This window comes from Eretmochelys imbricata, chromosome 8 (assembly GCF_965152235.1).
Source record: "Eretmochelys imbricata isolate rEreImb1 chromosome 8, rEreImb1.hap1, whole genome shotgun sequence".
NCBI lineage: Eukaryota > Metazoa > Chordata > Testudines > Cheloniidae > Eretmochelys > Eretmochelys imbricata.
In genome coordinates, this window is record NC_135579.1 from 1,407,524 (window position 1) to 1,421,614 (window position 14,091).

Sequence of the window (14,091 nt, forward strand, 5' to 3'; positions counted from 1 at the left end):
TTCCAGTCGGGCCCTGCTGGGGCCACAGGTAGAACGAATACATGACATTGTTTTTAATTGTTCACTTTATTAATATAACTTCATAAGCAAAGTTTTAAGAATGAAACAACATTCATTCATAAAACCGGTTGCCCCAAGAACTGGCTAATTGAGTTTCACTTTCAATCCAATTGCTGCTTAAACCACTGAAACTTGCACGGCCTCAACACTGTAACTTCTGCTCCCTGTTTGCCGTTCTTTACACCTGTCCATTTTAAAATGCTCACTCCATTTTGCTAAACCCGGCTGTAATCTGATGAGTGTAGTTTCGATGTGGGAATGAGGGATGGATGGATGATAGAATCAACCTCCAGCCCCAGCCTGTCCTGATGAAATAAAGTGTAAACACCCAAGGGCTGAAGATGCAGACAGCAGCCCTGACAAAGCAAGAGGAGCCCACCCTCAAAAGAAAAGGACAAAAGTACAATTGAAGAAACATCAGAGCCAGGTCCCAGGCGGAAAGTCACGTCTGCAGTTGAGGGAGGATCAGTCACACCAGACCGAGAGGCAGCCTGACACAGCAAGACCTGGAGACTCTGGATTCAAACTGAAGCCTACGAAAAGGATGGGGGAGATGGAAGATTTTGGAGAGTAACATTCTGCTGCCAACATGGAAGGGCCTCAGTGCGCGCCCCACAGAGCCCCAGCCCTCCCTTGTACCTGACTTTCCTGGCCAGTGAGCCGCCATGAGCTACGTTCAGGACTGGTAACTATACAGCAGCTTTCAGAGTAGCAGCCGTGTTAGTCTGTATTCGCAAAAAGAAAAGGAGTACTTGTGGCACCTTAGAGACTAACCAATTTATTTGAGCATAAGCTTTCGTGAGCTACAGCTCACTTCATCAGATACATACCGTGGAAACTGCAGCAGACTTTATATATACACAGAGACCATGAAACAATACCTCCTCCCACCCCACTGTCCTGCTGGTAATAGCTTATCTAAAGTAATCATCAGGTTAGGCCATTTCCAGCACAAATCCAGGTTTTCTCACCCTCTGCCCCCCCACACAAATTCACTCTCCTGCTGGTGATAGCCCATCCAAAGTGACAACTCTTTACACAATGTGCATGATAATGAAGTTAGGCCATTTCCTGCACAAATCCAGGTTCTCTCACTCCCTCACCCCCCTCCAAAAACCCACCCCCATACTCACACAGACTCACTCTCCTGCTGGTAATAGCTCGTCCAAACTGACCACTCTCCAAGTTTAAAACCAAGTTAAACCAGAACATCTGGGGGGGGGGGGGGGATAGGAAAAAACAAGAGGAAATAGGCTGCAGCTGCAGAACATTTGGGGGGGGGTGCGGGGGGGTGTACACACAGGTATTAGATATTAGTTATTGGTCATAAATCCAATTGTGGTATAATAAACGTGACGTCTTGTCTTGTCCCCTGAAACGATCCTGTGTGGTTTTGTCTGCATAACACACAGGGTCCGTTAACCAATCCCCCAGCTCCTGGCTCCCACACCCCCTTCACACCTACCCACAGATCTGTGGGGCACTGCCAGGGCTGGCACCAACCTTCCTCCAGCGGCTCTTGCCCAGCTCCCTTCCAGGAGGGCTGGCTGCTTCCCTGACTCTCCAGCCCACCATGCCCCAGAGCGGCTCCAGCTGCCCCACTCAGCTCTTTCCTGGCCACAGCTGGGCGGGATTTCTCCCCAGGCATGGCCCACCCACCAGAGTCCACAGCAGTTAGCTGATTCCCAGGCCTGAGTTAACCCCTCACACCTTGGGGAGCTGGGGGCAGGGCGGGGCAGGGGGGCTGGGTCCCAGAACTCAGGGTCCCACTTCCCAGCAATTCAGGGGCGCTGGTGCTGCTGGGCTTGTTTGCAGACCTGCCCGCACTGGGCAGAGGGAGTGGGACCAGATGACCCCCAAAGCCAGCCTCTCTCCTCAGGCCCTTGGAGCTCGCAGGCCGTGGGGCATGGCAGGGGGCGGAGGGACCTGCCAGGCAGATAGTCAGCGAGGAAAGGGGTGCCTCTACGAGCATGGGGCTGGTCTGGCAGCATCTCCTCGGCCTCTGGCACCCTGGGCTCTGCAGCAGCATGGGGGCGGGGATGCGGGTGGAGGCTTGGGGCAGGGTTGTGTGCATGGAGGTGAGGGTGGGGGCCAAGCTGTGCGTGAGAAGGGGGGGGTCTTTGCTTTAATTGGAAATGCAGAGAGCTCAGTAGGCCGGAGGTGTCTGTGCAGGGGGTCGGCTGTGAGGGGCAGTTTTGGGGGCACGGTGGGCCCGTGTGGTGAGCCGTTGGCATCTGAGGCAAGCCCAGTTAGAGCGTGGCTGGGGCAGGGGCCGGGTGCCATGCAGGGTGCCCTGGGCTAGTAGCCACGTGGCTAGTGAGCCGGGCTGGGAGCGGCTGGGCACAGGCAGCGGGGTGGGCACTGGGACTGATCTCAGCTCCGGTCTTTGGGAGGGGGGGATTCGAATCGGGGGGGGCGGGGCTTTCGGGAGCAGCCGGTTTATTTCGTCACCTGTTCACCAGGTGCCACAGCTGATACATTGATTGCTCTAGGCACAGCACCCAGCCATTTTCACTCCCAGCCCCGGGGAGGACCCCCCAACTCTTCCATTTCTAGGGCCCCAGGCCCATCCTGCCACCTGCTTTTTGCAGCCCTGCAGCCACCTCTGTGGGGGAGCAGAGCAGCCACATCCCAGCACAGCGGCCCTGCCCAAGCCCCAAGCCCCAGCTGAGCCCCCTGCAGGGCAGGTCCCCAGCCCGGGTGCCGAACTGAACGCCCGAGCCCTGCGGAACGGGCCGGAGTCCTGTCACCGAACACGTGGGCCCCTGGGTCTCTTCTCATCTCAAACACAGACCCCCAGCGGCACAACAGCCTGGCGCCTCCCCGGGGTCTGCGCTGCACCCTGCCCCAGCAGCCCCCGCCCACGCTGGTCCTGCGGGCGCAGTGCTGCCCGTCGCCCGGCCCAGCCGAGCGAGGCAGCGTCTGGCTGGTGGCGCGTGCCGAGCATGGCAGCGTGGGGGGACCTGTCCTTTATTCTAAGCCTCAGCCCATCAATCACAGCGGCAGAGGGAGAACAAACAGCATGTGACGGCTGCGGGGGGCTGGCAGCCAGCCAGCCAGCGCCGGGGGGGCAGCGGGGCTGGGGGAGGGGCTGGGGAGCTCTTGGCTGGGCTCCAGCCCTGCCAGCGTGGCGGCCAAGGTGACCCTGGCGGAGCGGACGGCTGCACAGTGGCGAGAGACAGATGGCAGTGCAGGCTGCAGCTGAGACAACGTGGCCAGGTGCCCCACGGGCAGGCGGGGGCCCCAGGGCCGGGCCTGGCGTTGCGGGCAGAGCTGGGATCAGGCCCTCACAGGGCTGGGCACATTCCCCAGAGCCAGCCCAGCATGGGCTGCTGCAGAGCCGGAGAGGGCAGCGCGACCTGCCAGCCAGCAGCGCCCGTCCCTTCCGGAGCCTTCACCCACCTTGTCATGCCCAGCCCCAGTCCAGCAGCCTCCCCCGGAGCCCAGCCCGCCCCATGGGCAGCCCGACTCCCGCTCGGAAAAGGGGGATGGGGCACTGGGCAGGAGGGACTCAGCAAGGGGTAAGACAGTGAGTCGGTGGCAGTCACTAGTAGAACCCAGGCCCCTGGCCTCTGCCCGCCCGCTCACCCCATGCCCATCCCTGCCCATGTGCCAGGAGACTGGCTCCCGTCATCCCCAGGGTGCTTGGTCCCCATTGCTGAGCGTGCGAGGATGCATGTGAGCGTGCGAGGTGCCAGCTCCCCAGAGCGCTTGCTGCCAGGTGCTCTGGACTCATTTGTGCCGTTGGCACTGGGCCGTGCCCGCCCTCCAGAGCCGGCAGCACGTGCTGTCTCGGCTCCCACTCCACACATGGTCCCGTCTGCTGCTCCCTCTTCAGCGTTCGTGCCGAGCTGCCGCCAGGGAAGGGCGCCAAGGCCAGGCTGGGGGCTGGGACATGGGGTTGCTGCCCACAACCAGAGGCGCCCAGGACTGACTGGGCCGTGTAGACAGGGCGAGGGTGGGCACGGTGCTCCACCCCACTGAGCTGCCAGCCCAGCCCAATATGCTCCCATTCAGAGGAGCTGGCAGCATCCCGGGGCGGCTAGTGCCTGGGTGGGACTGGCAGGGCCCGTCGGACACCCCAGGGCCGGCCAGGCCCCCACTGGGGTCCAGCTGCCCAGACTGTGCCGGGGTGGCCCAGAGCAGGTCTCCAGGGAAGCCGGGCGTGCGGGCAAGCCTGGGTCATTGCCCAGCGTCTCCTCTCCCGCCCAGCTGGTTACGGCGGGCAGGGGAAACGGTTGCTCCGGGCTCCTGGGGGTCACTGGAGGCCCTAAGCAGTAGGGGGAGTCCCCTGCTCAGCCCACTGGCTCCCCTCCCAGCGCCGGGTCAGCCCCTGGATCTCAGCCAGCAGCCACGTGGGCTGGAGCTGGCGGGTCCCACTGCACCTGGGGTGGGGGGGAAATCAAGCCCCCCATCTTCAGCCCAGCATTTTGGGACCCCCCTAGGCACTGGCCAGTCTCCAGGCCCTGGGGTGGGTCCTTGCCTGGGGGGTGCCGCAGGAGCCTGCTCTGCCTCCAGCTCCCTGCCCAGGGCTCCCTGCCCCCCCCTCTGGGGGCAGCTGCCGGGGCACCCGGGGGGGCCGCGGGAGACCCTGGAGCTGGGGCACGGCCCGGGGCGCACCAAGGCAGCCGGGCACGGACAAAAGCTGGTCAGGGGCGCCCTCGTGTGGTGAGAAGCCGTCACTGCAGCAGTGTGCATCGCCCCCCCCACCCCCCGCGCTGTCCCACAGGGTCAGAAGGGACCCTAGGGGTCAGCTGCCGACCCCTGCCACGCTGCAGGATTCGTACTTGACCCCGTCGCCCCTTGTCCTGCCCCCGGTGGCAAAAGGGAGCAACTTTCCCCATCTTTCCTACTGCAGCCTTTCCCGTGTCTGAAGCCTGCCATCCTATCCCCCCAGCTCCCCTTTTCCAAACTCAGGGACCCGGGCCCTGCCGCCTTTGCTCAGATGGCTGCATTCCAGCCCTTTGATCATCTCGGTCGCTCGCCTCGGGATCCTTTCTAGTTTCTCCACATCCTTTCTAGATAGTGGTGACCAAAACTGGACACAGGCCTCCGGCTGCGGCCTGACCAGCGCCAAGTAGAGCGCGGCTATCGCCTCCCGTGACTTGCATGGGGGCCTCTGTTAATGCAACCTACAACTGCATTTGACTTTTCCACAGGGCAGGATGCACCATCTGCTGGGAACCCTTCCCTTCCCCTGGCCCGGCTCGGCCCAGCCCTCCACCCAGCCCAGCCTGCCCTGCCCCCAGCCTGGCCCAGCCCAGCGAGCCCTAGTGAGGAAGAAGGCGACAGCCAGCGTGGGGTGGGGGGGCAGTTTATTGGGGCAGCAGCCGCCCTGGCTCAGGACATTCCTGACGGTCGCTCCGCAGTGTATTGCGAGAAGCCCGGTTAGCAGCAGAGCGCAGTGGGGATGGGCCCGGGCGACCCCGGGCAGCCAGTCACTGTCTTACAGCCCAGCCATGGGGGCTGGACAGAGGCCTGGGTGGCCCCATCGCCAGGCACACAGCCTGGCCCCTGGGGCCCAGCCCAGCCCGGGGCGGGGGGGGGCAGCACCCAGCAGGCTGCCTAGGCAAAGCAGAGACAATACCCAAGAAAAGAGCGACCCCCTAAGGCCCACCTGCACCCAGGGCCGTGTCCTGCCCCCAGCCATTCTCCTGCCAGCACTTGCCAGGCCCCAGGCTCTGCGTGGGTCACATGCCCCCACCCCACAGAGCAGCAGGCCCATGGCGGGGGCTGGAGGTCGGGGGGGGTGCTGTGGCCACAGAGACTCTGAGACCCCCCAGCCCAAGAGAAAGGGAGCCTGCCCTCCAAGTGAGGAAGGTTACTATGGTAACAGCTGTGGGGGAGCAGGGGGCACCCACTCTGCACGTCCCTTCGCCCCCCAAGCATGCCAAGCCCACGAGGCCCCGAACCAGCCCCATGGGGTAGGGGGAGGTGTTGCTCCTACTCAGCCCCATGGCACACTGCACTCTTGTCACACGGTGTGGTGCTGGCTAGCTTCTCCTGCCCCTCTGGCCAGGACCCCCAGACCCAGCCTGGGCAGCACCCAAGGGAGCCAGCTGCAGGGCTCGGGGCCTGCTGTGGACCTACCGTGATGCCTGGTGGCCGTGGCTGGAATCACAGCTGCCTCGGGGCCGAGCACCCACAGCCCTGCGCGGGGCATGGATGGGAGGGGGGTGGGGGGTGACGGTGCAGGCGGCATCACGGCCCTGACTGCCCCTTGGTGCCAGTGTCACCAAATTCACCTTCACGGCCTCGCCGGTGCTCGCCGGGCTCTGCGCCAGACAGACCCGAAGAGCTGAGGGGGAGCGCAGAAGAGAGGTGCAGCCCCCCACCGAGCCCAGCCCCAGGCCTCCCGCAGACCACACAGCTGGGCTGAACCCAGGTGTCCGGGAGCCCCACTGCCTCCACAAGGGGAGCTCAGACACCAGGGAGCTCAGGGGTCCCAGCCCTGCCGGGGGTCTCTGCACCCCAACGAGCCAGCTGGGGCAGAGCACGGGACCCGACATGGCCCCTCTCGGCCGGCGGGGGTGCCAGCTGGGCGCAGGGGCCTGGCACGGGGGGTCCCAGCCGGGTGCCAGCTGGGCGTGGGGGTGCCGACAGGCAGCACCTGGAGCAGTGCGGCGCCCACGAAGACCCCAGCCACCGCGATCAGATCGTCCCGCAGCCGCCCTCACACCGCCCTGCGCTGCCCCTGGTGTGGATGAAGCCTTGGTGCTCCGGCTCCTGTGCCATGGGGTGGGGGGGTCACGGCCGGGGCAGCCGCCTGGGCGAGTGAGGGGGGGCCAGAGGAAACAGCTTCCCCTGATACTGACCTGCCTCCCCAGCCCAGGGCCCCAGACACCCCTCCCCTCCAGATGCCCAAACCCCCAGGCCCCCCAGCCCAGCCCAGCCCTCCCCCCAGCACCTACTCCCTGACGCCCCCCAAGCACTGCTCAGCGCTCACCAGTTTCAGCTGGACGCCGTAGCCGCACTGTGTGGGGGGGACGTCCTCCTGTGGGGAGCAGCCATGTGACAGGGTCAGAGCTCCCAGACCTCGCCCAGCCGTCCCCACAGCAGGGAACCTTTGGGAGGTGCACATTGCCCCCCAGCTTAGCTGTGCCCCACCCTCAGCCCCTGCTCTCTGGGGGCTGCACACCTGGAGGTGACTGAGCCCCATGCATTGCAATGGCCACCCGGGGCAGGATGGTCATTCTGGTTTCTGGAGCCACCCCCTGAGGGGTCACAGCCCTCCCCACCCCTTACCGCAGGGTCCTGAAGGCAGCAGGAGAACGGCACCCCACAGTGCTCCCTGCTGGGGTTCGGGTCCATCCAGATGAAGTAGATATGGAGGTTCCAGTTGTTGGGTCCATGGGCCCCACAGCAAGACCACTAAGGAGGGGGAGGGGCCCCAGTTAAAGCAGGACAGGGAGCCCCACTGCCTGGCCCAGTGCCTGCCCCCGCCCCCACTGCCCCGTGCAGCATACACACAGCCTGGGTAGGAGAACCCGCCTGAGAAGGGCTGGGGAGGAGACCTGGGGGAGCTGCCCCCAACAGACCCTCTCCCCAGAGTCCCTCTGGCATGGGGCATGGGGCAATCCTGGAGCCATGTCTGGAAATGGCCCAGCAGGCTGCAGCCCATAGTCTCAGAGGACAGGCAGGGGCCTCATGAGGTCTCCAGTCCTGTCCCCTGCACTCCTGGCAGGACTAAGTATTATCTAGACCATCCCTGGCAGGCGTTTGTCCAACCTGCTCTTAAACATCCCCAGTGATGGAGATTCCACCACCTCCCTGGGCAATTTATTCCAGAACTTAACCACTGTGATGCAGCAGGGAGTGGGGCAGATTGACCTGGGGATGTTGCAGGGGAGTTTCATTGGGGAGGGGAGCCTTCCCTTGAGGGAAGATACCTGAGCCAGGAGGGGGGTTGGGGCCAGGTGACACCTGCCCAGGAAACTGGACAAAAGCGGGAGGAGGAGCTGGGGGGAGGCTGGGGGAGATGACTGGAGGGGTTTCCAGTTTTGGGGAGTTGGCTGGGGAAGAGGAGGGAGCCCCAAGGCTGGGGTCTAATCTCCCTGCCCCCCAGAAGGGCCTGACTAAGGGATCCTGTTTATGCCTGCAAGCTCTGGGTTGGATTGTGTTCCTGTCGTCTCTAATAAACCTTCTGTTCTACTGGCTGGCTGAGAGTCACAGTGAATCACAGGAAGTGGGGGTGCAGGGCCCTGACTCCCCCTCACACTGTGACAACCACCCTGATAGGAAGTTTTTCCTAATCTCCAACCTAAACCACCCTTGCTGCAATTGAAGCCCATTGCTTCTTGTCCTGTCCTCAGAGGTTAAGGAGAACAATTCTTCTCCCTCCTCCTTTTAACAAACTTTTATGTACTTGAAAACTGTTATCACACCCCCTCTCAGTCTTCTCTTCTCCAGACTAAACAAACCCAGTGTTTTCAATCTTCCCTCATAGGTCCTGTTTTCTAGATCTTTCATCATTTCTGTTGCTCTTCTCTGGACTTTCTCCAATTTGTCCGCATCTTTTCTGAAATGTGGCACCTGGAACTGGACACAATACTCCAGCTGAGGCCTAATCAGCACAGAGTAGAAGGGAAGAATTACTTCTCCTATCTCACTTACAACACTCCTGCTAACACATCCCAGAATAATGTTTGCATTTTTTGCAACCATGTTACACTGTTGACTCATATTTAGCTTGTGATCTACTATGACCCCCAGATCCCTGTCCACAGGACTCCTTCCTCGGCAGTCATTTCCCATTGTGTGTGTGCAACGGATTGTTCCTTCCTCAGTGGAGTACTTTGCATTTGTCCTTATTGAATTTACTATTTACTTCAGACCATTTCTCCAGTTTGTCCAGATGATTTTGAATTTTAATCCTGTCCTCCAAAGCACTTGCAACCCCTCCCAGCTTGGTATCATCCGCAAACTTTAGAAGTGTTCTGTCTCTGCCATTATCTAAATCGCTGATTGAACAGAACCAGACCCAGAACTGATCCCTGCGGGACCCCACTCGTTATGCCCTTCCAGCATGACTGTGAACCACGGATAACTACTCTCTGGGAATGGTTTTTCAACCACCTTATAGTAGCTCCATCTAGGTTGTATTTCCCTAGTTTGTTTATGAGAAGGTCATGCAAGACAGTATCAAAAGCCTTACTCAAGTCAAGATTGTCATGGAGTCCCCGGGCGATGCTCTGGGACTGCTCCCCATGAAGCCAGGCAGGACTCTGGGGAAGTCTCCTCTCTGGGGGCAGCCTGTCTTCAGGACACACAGCTCCCCCGGCTTCTACCTTCCTGGGTCTGGCCTCGGAGCATTCAGCCTCCTCTGCCCCTCCGTGCGCTTCACACAGCGAGTCTGCCCAGGTGGGGTCCTGGGGGGCGCCAGAGGGTCCTGCCCCCCAACTCCGCAGTCAGACGTGACTCTCAGCCAGCCAGTAAAACAGAAGGTTTATTAGATGACAGGAATATGGTCTAACACAGAGCTTGTAGGTGCAGAGAACAGGACCCCTCAGCTGGGTCCATTCTGGGGGGCCGTGAGCCAGACAACCATGTCTGCACTTCACTCCATGTCCCCAGCCAGACCTAAACTGAAACTCTCTACATCCCATCCCCCTCTGGGCTTTGTCCCTTTCCCGGGGCCAGGAGGTCACCGGATTCCTTTGTTCTCCAACCCTTTAGATCTCACCTTGCAGGGGGGAAGGGCCCAGGCCATCAGTAGCCAGGAAACAGGGTGTTGGCCATTGTCTGTGTCCAGACCCCTGCACACACCTGCCCTCTAGGGCTCTGCCATTATCATACACCCTTATCCCACCCCCTAGAGACTTAAGAACTGCATAGGGGAAACTGAGGCACCCCTACACTATTCAGAGGAAACATTAAGAACAGTCCCACTTCGTCACAAAGATCGACCACGTCTACCACTTCCCCCCATCCAAAAGACCTGTTACCCTGTCAAAGAAAGCTATCAGGTTGGTTTGACATGATTTGTTCTTGACAAATCCAAGCTTACTGTTACTTATCACCTTAGTATATTCTAGATTTTTGCAAACTGATTGCTTGATTATTTGCTCCATTATTTTTCTGGGCACGGAAGTTAAGCTGACTGGTCTGTAATTCCCCGGGTTGTCCTTATTTCCCTTTTTTCCCCGAGCATGTTTGCCCTCACCTCCTCTGAACACGGCACCCCAGCCCAAGGAATCGCAGCTGACTGCCAGCACCCAGGGAGGAGGGTGTCCTCCCTGTCACCCACTGTCACCCCTAGGTCCTTTTCTGCCGAACTGCTGCCGAGCCATTCGGTCCCTAGTCTGTAGCAGTACATGGGATTCTTCCAGCCTAAGTGCAGAACTCTGCACTTGTCCTTGTTGAACCTCATCAGATTTCTTTTGGCCCAATCCTCCAATTTGTCTAGCTCACTCTGGACCCTGTCCCTACCCTCCAGCATATCCACCTCTCCCCGCAGTTTAGTGTCGTCGTGAACTTGCTGAGGGTGCAATCCACGCTGTCCTCCAGCTCATTGATGCAGATGTTGAACAAACCCCTGATCCCCGTGAGAACGAGGCGGACCCGGAAAGTAGCGGCTCTTCCCTGCACGTGAGAAAGGAGCTGAGCCCCAGGGGCCCAGCAGGGAGAAGACGAGTTTCAGGGGGGTTAGCCCTGAGCCTAGACAGGCCCCGGGACGTGCTGGGACACCAGCCTAGGGAGCTGCACGGTCAGGTTTTGGGCATCGCACGAGCCCGTCAGCAGCATCTCGTGTGCAGGCGAAGCGGATTTCCTGGGCAACGCCCGGCACAGTAGCCCCTGTATCCCAGCCTGCCCCTGGCGGGCAGTGCATCCATGGGCATGGGGCGAACGGCTGGGCCGAGGGGTCTCTCCCAGGAAGTTACTGAAACGCCCGACCCGCAGTGTCCCTTCAGCAGCATTGGCATGAGCCCCAGGTCCAGGCTGTCCCAGCCCTCCCTTCAACCCAGAGAGGGGATTCCAGGCCAGGCCCTTTCCAGCTCCGCGCCCAGGGAAGGGGTTCTGCTCAGTCTGCAGCTGGCCAGGTGCCCCCACGGGAGCTCCCCAGGGCAGGGCACGTGTCTCACGTGGCACTAAGTGCGTCCCTAGTACGTCCCCAGGGACAATACAGAGCTGAGTGGGGCCCTCCAGGACCAAAGCCAAGCAAAGTGCTGCCAGGCGGGTGCATTTCCTGGGCTGATCGGCAGAGGGTCAATCTTAACCCTGCCCGCAACGCAGAGGAAATTCCCTTCCAAGCAGCAAACGGCCTGACCTCCGCTCTCTGTGGCCTGGGGCCCCCTGCCCAGCACCCAGCAAGAGGGGTCACATGGCCCAGGTAAGTGCAGAGACCCAGTCCCAGGGGAGCCCAGCCTGCTGCCCCTCTGGAGGGGAGGGGAGGGGAGGTAATGACTCGGAGATTAACCCCTGGTTGCAAAGTCCCAGGAACTCTGCCACCTTCCTCACTGGAGTTTGGCTGCCTGCTGCTTCCAGCCACGGGTTCCTGTCCCGCCATCCTCCACTCGCTCAGAGCCCCGAGGACCCGGCCGTGTCTCCCGGGGATGCTCCCTGCCAGCCTGCGCTCTGTCGCTCACTCATCCATGGGTATTTTCCAGCCCTAATATTTTGTGGCTCCTCTCTGCTCCCTCTCCCATCTTTCAACAGCCTTTTTAGACCGTGGCCAACAGAGCTGGAGGCAGGGCTGGCCTTACCACGAGGCAAACTGAGGCAGCCACCTGAGGTGCCTGGGGAGGGCACTAGGACCCAGAGTTTCAAAGTTTTGGCCCAAGCAAGGGGGCATCATTTGAGCTCCCCGCCTCAGGTGCCAAAATGAGGTGGGCTGGCCCTGGCTTGATGCAGTGTCCAGCATCCATCTCAGTCAGGCCACAGCCAGAGGGAGAATGGCTTCCCTACACTGTTACTCATCCAAGGATCACACAGGATCCCCCAGGACCACATCACAGGACACAGGCCAGTGCCCTGTTCTCACAGGCAGCTAAGTCAGACATCGGTTACATCTACACGGTTACCTGGTGTGGCAAAGTGGGAATTTTTTGTAATATGTTTATGAATCTGATATGTGCCTCAGTTTCCCCCACTACTGTGCATAGAATATCATAGCGTATCAGGGTTGGAAGAGACCCCAGGAGGTTCTAGTCCAACCCCCTGCTCAAAGCAGGACCAACCCCCAATTAAATCATCCCAGCCAGGGCTCTGTCAAGCCTGACCTTAAAAACCTCTAAGGAAGGAGATTCCACCACCTCCCTAGGTAACGCATTCCAATGTTTCACCACCCTCCTAGGGAAAAAGTTTTTCCTAATATCCAACCTAGACCTCTCCCACTGCAACTTGAGACCATTGCTCCTCGTTCTGTCATCTGCTACCACTGAGAACTGTCTAGAGCCATCCTCTTTGGAACCCCCTTTCAGATAGTTGAAAGCAGCTATCAAATCCCCCCTCATTCTTCTCTTCTGCAGACTAAACAAGCCCAGTTCCCTCAGCCTCTCCTCATAAGTCATGTGTTCCAGTCCCCTAATCATTTCCGTTGCCCTCTGCTGGACCTCTGCACGGCTGGGGGGGCAGGCGGGGGGGGGGGGGGGGGAAGAGGATTAAGGCTGCTCTCAGGGCAGCCTGAGAGAGACACAGTGTGTTTGTGTCACCCCCTCGTCTGGGTGGAATGAACGGTCATTAAGGAACTGGTTGAAATGGACCCAGGTCAACAAAGGGTCCGGAGAGACAATTAAATGGTGACCCCAGTTCGAGAACAAAGGGCTGGGAGGAGATGGGGGGCGGGGGGCAGCTCTGGAAGAAGCTTGGGGCTCTCAGCTGGGAACAGACGAGGGCAGGAAATCAGCAAGAGCCCAGAACTGGCTTGTTCCAGGTTGGATGGTGAATTGCAGCTTGACCAGCTGGGCCCTGCTTGGACCTTCCTGGCTCTGGGCTAATCTCAGAGCTGGTGCTGCGGCCAGCTGCCTGGTCAGCCCTCTTCTGTGACAGCGCTGGGTGAGGGTCGCTGCGAAGACGGGGCCAGGGCATTAACCCGCGGAGGGGACACGGCTGCACCAGGGTCTGTCTCAGCTAGACCCACTGGGCAGAGCTCACAGGCGAAGCAGGAGGGCTCAGTCAAGGAGGCTGTGGGGGCCTATCCCCAGGCAGGAGTGGGAGCCCAGGGGGTCTGGCTCACTGCAGGGGCTCGTCCAGGAGTATGTTCCCAAGTGGGGCCATTGCATCGCTCTGTGGATCCGTGACAACTCTACCAATCTCACTTTTCTGAGCGCATGAGAGACCAGTCAGCCCCACTGCCATACAGGGTTAGAATCATAGAATATCAGGGTTGGAAGGGACCTCAGGAGGTCATCTAGTCCAACCCCCTGCTCAAAGCAGGGCCAATCCCCAATTAAATCATCCCAGCCAGGGCTTTGTCACCTGCTCAGAGCCTCAGTTTCCCCAGCCGCCCCGGGACAGGGGCATGTGAGGGTTTGAGATGCAGGGGGCAGGGCAGGGCAGCACAGCAGGTGGGACAGAGGAATTGCCAGCCGGCTTCAGGCACCGCTAGCCCCATCTCCCAGTGCAGCAGATGCTGCAGGGGAAGGTGGATGAAGCCTGTGAGGGGCACAGGGGGATAATCTGCCCCCCCACAGGAGGTCTCCTACCCCAGAGCCCCCCTTTCTAGACCAGCCCCAGCTGCTCTTCTCCTCCTCCCAGCTCGCCTAGAGTCCCTCCAGCCGGACCCACAGCCCCTTTTATCCCAGGCTTAAGCTTCCCCCATCTTTGCGGCTGCTCCTCACTCCTGACCCGCAGTCCCTCGGCTATCTTCGCCGGAGACCTCTCCATCGGCTGAGCAGTGCAGGGACCCTGCCTCTGCTGCCCCGTGGAGACGGGGAGCTCGTGTTGCTCTGTAGGGAGCCGTCCCTCCCTGCAGCGGCTGCGAAGTGCTGAGGAAAATCCTCGGGGAAGGTCTTTGAAACACCGCTTACCGTGTTCTGCTGCCAGAGATGCCCAGGCCAGGCGGCACCAGCCAACCAGCTGCAGCCAAGGCCA